The sequence below is a fragment of the Saccopteryx leptura genome, chromosome 3 (assembly GCF_036850995.1).
Source record: "Saccopteryx leptura isolate mSacLep1 chromosome 3, mSacLep1_pri_phased_curated, whole genome shotgun sequence".
Lineage (NCBI taxonomy): Eukaryota > Metazoa > Chordata > Mammalia > Chiroptera > Emballonuridae > Saccopteryx > Saccopteryx leptura.
In genome coordinates, this window is record NC_089505.1 from 32,389,728 (window position 1) to 32,396,768 (window position 7,041).

Consider the following 7,041-nt stretch of genomic DNA (forward strand, 5'->3'; position numbering starts at 1 on the left):
CCCCAGGAATTCAAAGTTGGTTTAACTTTAGAAGATCAATTGGTAGAACTCACCATATTAACAAAATTAAGGGGTGAAATATATGATTATTTCAGTATAAGTAAAAAAAAATTGATAAAAATTTAACAACTGTAAAAGTAAAAAAATAAAACTCTCATCAAATTAGAAAGAGAACTTCCCCAAGGTGATAAAAGATATTTACACCTCACTCCTCCAAAAATCTTTGCAGCTAATATTTCACTGTAAAATATTGGATTGTTTTCCCCTAAGATCAAGAGGGACAAGATGTCTACTCTTACTAATTTCATTCAACACTACAATAAAAGTCTGAGCTTGTGTAATAAAAATAAATAAGTCATAAATATTGAAAAAGTATAAACATTATTATATCTTTATACTATAAACTGATTTTAACATATATAGGGAGAAAAGGACCTGAAATAATCAAGATAATCTTGACAATGAAAGACAAAGTTGGAGGAGATATACTAAAAGATTTCAAGACATCAAAAAACTGCACTAATTAAACAGAAAATTTTCTATTTGGCATAAGGATAAGCTCACAGATTAATGGATCAGAATCCATATACTTGCATTCAACAGAAACATCACTAAAATTTAATATGAGAAAGAAAGGTTTCTTCAATAAATGGTGCTAAAGCATCTAGATTTTACAGAGGAAAATATAATTGAACTTAACTCCTTCTTCACACTATAAACAAAAATTGTTTCAAAAAGGGTCATTGACCTTAATGTCAAAGCTAAAACTACAAAGTTTTAGAAGAAAATACAGGAATATCATTTTGACTCTGGGATAAGCAAAAAAATTTTTAGGTAAGTCACAAGAAAAACCAGCTATTAAAGGATCCAATTACAAACTGGATTTCAGCAAAATACCTTTCTATAAAAATTTCTAACAATACTTTAATTTTTTTCAGGTCTTAACAAGAGATGTTACAGATCCCATTTTTTATTTGTCTTTGTTCTGCCTTCATAGATTCAGTGAGAAACAGTTTCATTATCCCATCTGCATTGTTTGAACTCAATTCTTTCAATTCTACTTAAACATTGGCCAGTATTTTCCCCCTGAGGTCATATTTTTTCTTACAACTTGCTTGTGCTAACAACATTCTGCCTTGAAATATCTTTCTGCATTACAGCATTACCGGAGTACAAAATATGTAGCAAAATTAGCTGAATCAGACAAATTCATATTCCACAGAAAAGAGGCCAGATCAGCATTAAAATCTTTGTACATAAGAACTTATTTTTTAAACAATCTTAGGTACATTAGCTCAGCAAGCTTCCTTTCTCAAACTTAATTTTTCAAGGGGAAAAAAAGGTCTCCTTTTCCCTCCCCAAAACTACTTAAAATCTTATGAATCAATTTGGAAAAAACCCCTAAGGTTCATAATTAGGCATTCGTACAAAATACAATGCAAAATGATGAAATATTAGGAAATAGAAGACAGCAGAGACCTTGTTGTTTCTTAAATGGTCATGCCTAGTTTGCCTTAGTGCTGAAAATAATGCTATTTATTCATATGAATGAATCATCATTGTGGAACTCCTGCTATTATCTGCCTATTTTTATTTCTTTTTCTTGTTTGTAACTTCTAGTGTCTCAAAACTAGGTAATAAATCAAAAATAGCTAGAGGCCCTCCTGCCAGGAACCCTTTTTTTTTGTTTTTAAACGCTAGTGAAACATTGACACTCCAGTTGCTTAGCTGCAATTGCAAATAACGCATCCACCGGCCCATGGGCCTCCCCCTGAATTGCTTCCCACCACGACACAACTCAGCCTGCCAAGGCACAGAGCTATGAAACGCACTTCACATTTCATTGCTCCCCGCTGTTCAGAACTCCCTTCGGATTCTTAAAAGCAAAAAACCTGCCACAACCAATCCCGTTCGAACACATATTTTTAAAGCAACTAGACTCTATATTTAGAGAGCATTTGAGATTTTAAACTGTCGCCTTAAATTATGGGTATAGCTTTTCCTCTTGGGCCCCCTTAACTAGAGTAGGTCATTTTCAAAAGCTGCACAAGCCATGTAAGACAAAGCACAGAGAACATGGTATTTGGAGAGCAAAGAGGAGATTAATATGAAGTAGAACCAACCAACGAAATAAGCAAGTGGGACAATCCTGCAACTTTACAGAAATCAGTGTTAGATCGAGCAAATCTCTCTCCAGACCCACATTTAGGACACAATTTAGCGAGAACAAAACCAACTGAATTCACAGGATGGCAATTTTGCAATCTAAGCTTGCCTTTAGCACACATCAAACCTTGCGCTCTCCACAGTGTATTTCATGTGGACCAGACTTGGCTTTATTCTTGATGACGTTTTATTTCTACTTGACGACAGTAACCTCTGAGAAGAACTGGTGATGATCTGTGTATTAGTGAGCTGACTCTGAATTCTTGAAATCCTGATTTCCTATCGTCTTATTTACATAGAAATCCCAGTTGGAGAGAAATACAGTACATACTTCTTTATGTGGAATCAAAATACTCAGAAAAGCAGAATAAGTTGACTGGGAAAAACCATGATGATATTATTTAGGATGATGACCATGGAGCACTACTACAGGGCCTAAAATTCCTTTGCCCTGGAGAAATAATTTACAAGCATTTTAATTTTAATGTGAAGAACTGATTTAAATGTTCAAATTATTTAAAAATTGGTTATTTGTTTATTTTGGCAACAAATATTTATTCTTGCTTCAATAAGGGGCAATGGGAAAAAGTACCTAAAAAGTAGAATCAAGATCAAGATCCTAATAGGAGTTAACCAGGTAGAATAAGACACAAAAGGAACCTGGACCATGACCTGACTGAAGTAGGTTGCAGACTTGCTCGCATCTTCTCTCAGCAAAGTCATGCCATTTCCTACCTCAGTTGCTCATCTGATTCCATTCATCTTGAATGACTTTCTAACCATCAACCCCTAATAAAATCCAAACCTTCAATACACACTTCATTATAGAAGATACCTACTTTGTATTTGTTGAATTGAGTATATGAGAACATGAAATAGTTTTCATAGCACATATTTCAGTTCAGAAAATTCAAAAAATCATCAATGTAAAACCAGGATTTTCAGACTCTCACATTTCAAGAGATAGCACCTGTGGCTCAGTGTATAAAGTACAGAGGTTTTCTTATAAATAATTTCATCAGCTAGAACAGGGGTCGGGAACCTATGGCTCATGAGCCAGATGTGGCTCTTTTTATTAAAGACAAATCTTTAATAAAAATAATAATAATAATGTTAAAAATATAAAACATTCTCATGTATTAAAATCCATTCATTTCCTACCGCTCATGTTCATGGTTGTGGGTGGCAGGAGCCAATCACAGCTGTCCTCTGGGACAAAACCAAATTTTTATTGGATAATGCATAAGTGCACGGGTTGTTGTGAGGTCAGGAAGTAAACTTCTCTCCTTTTAATCAAGTAGTCAGCTAGCTAATTGCAGAAACTCTTTTGACAAAGAAGATGGCTAAAAGAAAAAAAAGGATGAGGAGTATCGTACTTTTCAGCAGGAATGGACAGAGGAATTCGCCTTTGTGGAGAGAGCAGGTTCTGCAATGTGTCTAAAATGCAATGATAAAATTGCACCAATGAAACGGTCAAATATAAAGCGGCATTTCGACACACGCCATACTACATTTGCCTCGAAATATCCAGCAGGGGACAGCAGGAAGAAAGCATGTCAAGAGCTACTGTGCAGAGTGCAAGCTAGTCAGCAGCAACTCTGTGTTTGGACCCAACAAGGTGACTGGAATTCGGCTAGCTTTGCTGGTGCTTTAGCAATTGTGAGAAATGAAAAGCCATTCACAGATGGGGAGTATGCCAAAACATTCATGCTTGATGTTGCCAATGAACTTTATGACGACTTTTTGGATAAAGACAAGATAATCAAGTGAATAAAAGACATGCCTCTGTCGGCAAGAACTGTTCACAGTCGTACCATTATGATGGCAAATCAAATTGAGGCAACACAAGTGAAGGACATAAATGCAGCACCATTCTTTTCCCTCGCTTTGGATGGGTCAACAGACATAAGCCACTTATCTCAGTTCAGCATGATTGCAAGGTATGCTGTTGGTGACACAATACATGAGGAAAGTCTTGCTGTTTTGCCTATGAAAGAGACAACAAGAGGGGAGGATTTATTCAAGCCTTTCACCGAGTTCGCTAAAGAAAAAAATCTACCGATAAATAAACTTATTTCGGTGGGTACTGATGGTGCTCTGTGCATGGTGGGAAAAAACAGAGGATTCGTAGTGCTTCTTCGTGAACATGAAAAGAGACCCATCCTAAGTTTTTACTGCATCCTACATCAGGAGGCACTTTGTGCTCAGATGTGTGGCAAGCAGCTTGGTGAGGTGATGTCGCTGGTCATTTGGGTGGTCAACTTTATTATTACCCGAGCTTTCAATGATCGCCAGTTTAAAACACTGCTGGATGAAGTTGGGAATAATTATCCTGGTCTGCTTCTGCACAGCAATGTGCATTGGTTGTCAAGAGGAAAGGTGCTCAGCCATTTCGCGGCTTGTCTGAGCAAAATCCGGACTTTTCTTGAAATGAAAAACGTTGAGCATCCTGAGTTAGCTAACATTGAGTGGCTCCTGAAGTTCTACTATCTCGTGGACATGACTGAACATCTGAACCAGCTCAATGTGAAAATGCAAGGTGTTGGAAATACATTCTTATCCCTTCAACAAGCAGTGTTTACATTTGAAAACAAGCTGGAACTCTTCATCACCGGCATTGAAACAGGTCATTTACCACACTTTGGAAAACTGGGAGAGTTTAAAGATGCATGCACAGCAAGTGACCCTGCTCAACATCTTGATCTCCAGCAGCTAGCAGGCTTCACATCTAATCTCCTGCAGTCATTCAAAACATGCTTTAGAGAATTTCATGAGCACACTCATCTTTTTAAGTTCATTACCCATCCACATGAGTGTGCAGTGGACAGTGCTGACCTGAGTTACATCCCCGGTGTCTCCATCAGAGATTTTGAGCTACAGCTGCTGACCTGAAGGCCTCAGACATGTGGATGAATAAGTTCAAGTCACTGAATGAAGATTTGGAAAGACTTGCACGACAGCAAGCAGAGTTGGCGAGCAAACACAAGTGGGGAGAAATGAAAAAACTTCAACCTGCGGACCAGCTGATTGTCAAAACTTGGAATGCGCTTCCCGTCACATACCACACACTGCAGCATGTGAGTATTGCTGTACTGATAATGTTTGGCTCTATGTATGCATGTGAGCAGTCTTTCTCACATCTAAAAAACATTAAGACCAACCTACGATCACATTTAACGGATGGAAGTCTCAACGCCTGCATGAAGCTTAACCTCACCACGTATCAACCAGACTACAAAGCCATCAGCAAAACCATGCAGCACCAGAAGTCACATTAATGGTAAGAGGTACTTTATTCATCATTGGTTAGCAACAGCATAACAATGTTATTAAAAAGAATTCAGAGACTTATTGTACTTTAAAAGTGTTGGTCTTACATAAAATGCACACATTTACTTGTATTTAGTGTTAAACATATTATATGGCTCTCACAGAATTACATTAAAAAATATGTGGCGTTCATGGCTCTCTCAGCCAAAAATGTTCCCGACCCCTGAGCTAGAATGACCTTTAAAGCTCATTTTATCAAGTAGAATGACATTTCTTTTTTTTTTTAATCTTTTTTTTTTTTCAGAGACAGAGCAAGAGTCAGAGAGAGGGATAGATAGGGACAGACAGACCGGAACCCAGATAGATGAGAAGCATCAATCATCAGTTTTTCTTTGTGGCACTTAGTTGTTTATTGATTGCTTTCTCATATGTGCCTTGACCTTGGGACTACAGCAGACTGAGTAACCCCTTGCTCTACCTTCGGTCCAAGCTGGTGAGCCTTGCTCAAACCAGATGAGCCTCATGAGCTCAAGCTGGTGACCTCAGGGTCTCAAACCTGGGTCCTCCACATCCCAGTCCAATGCTCTATCCACTGCGCCAGTGATTGATCAGGATAGAATGACATTTCAAAGTCATGACCAGGTTATCAGACAATGCCCTGCATTATATCTAGAATCTAATCAGATGTTTAATGTCTTAAGAGTTATGTATTTGTAAAATACAGCAAGTATATGATAAGAATACACATAAAAGTCAAATACATCCTGAATTAAATGGAAACAATTTTTAAATATCTTAAGAACTTATGGCAGTTTTAAAACAAAGTCACCTATTTGTTGATAGTCCTGCCATAGAAAGGAGGGGTCTCTATTCCCTCCTCCGGAATATAGATGGGGCTGGAGACTCTTCCACCAGTTAAACAGCAGTGAACTCTGTGACTTCCAAGCTTAGATCACAAAAGGCCACACAGTTTCCACCTTGCTTCCAGAAACACTTGGCTCTCAGTGCTCTGTGAGGCCATGTAAATCTGACGACCCTAAAGTCACATTGCCAGAGAGGCAACATGTAGGCATGCCCATTGATGGTCCCTGCTCTAAGTTCAGTCGTCTAGCCATTCCCCTAAAATACGAAACATGGGAGGGAAACCACCTTGACCATTTTATTCTGTTTCACAGTTTTGTGGGTGAGGAATGCTACAGGGTTCGCTTGGATAATCCCTGTTCCATGTTGCGTCAGTGCTGGCCACTTCGTAGAACAGGAGAATGGACCAGCTAATTCTTAATTCCTGCTCAAATTCATAACCCACAAAATTGTGATATATATATATATATATATTTTTTTTTTTTTTTAATTTAAGACACTTAGTTTTGGAGTACTTCATTATGCAGTGATGTATAACTGGAACAAGCCCCTGAAAGAAGAAAAGAAAACATAAGAGAATAATTTGGAGAGCTGCTGAACCAAGGTCTCATACTTTGTGAATAGGTATAAGAATTGGGTAATATGTAACCTAAACACAGAAATATAGGCCACATATGCCATAATATAGGTTAAAACATTCCCCATCTGTCATCAGCAAGAACCCAATCCATGTTCCAGCCTAAA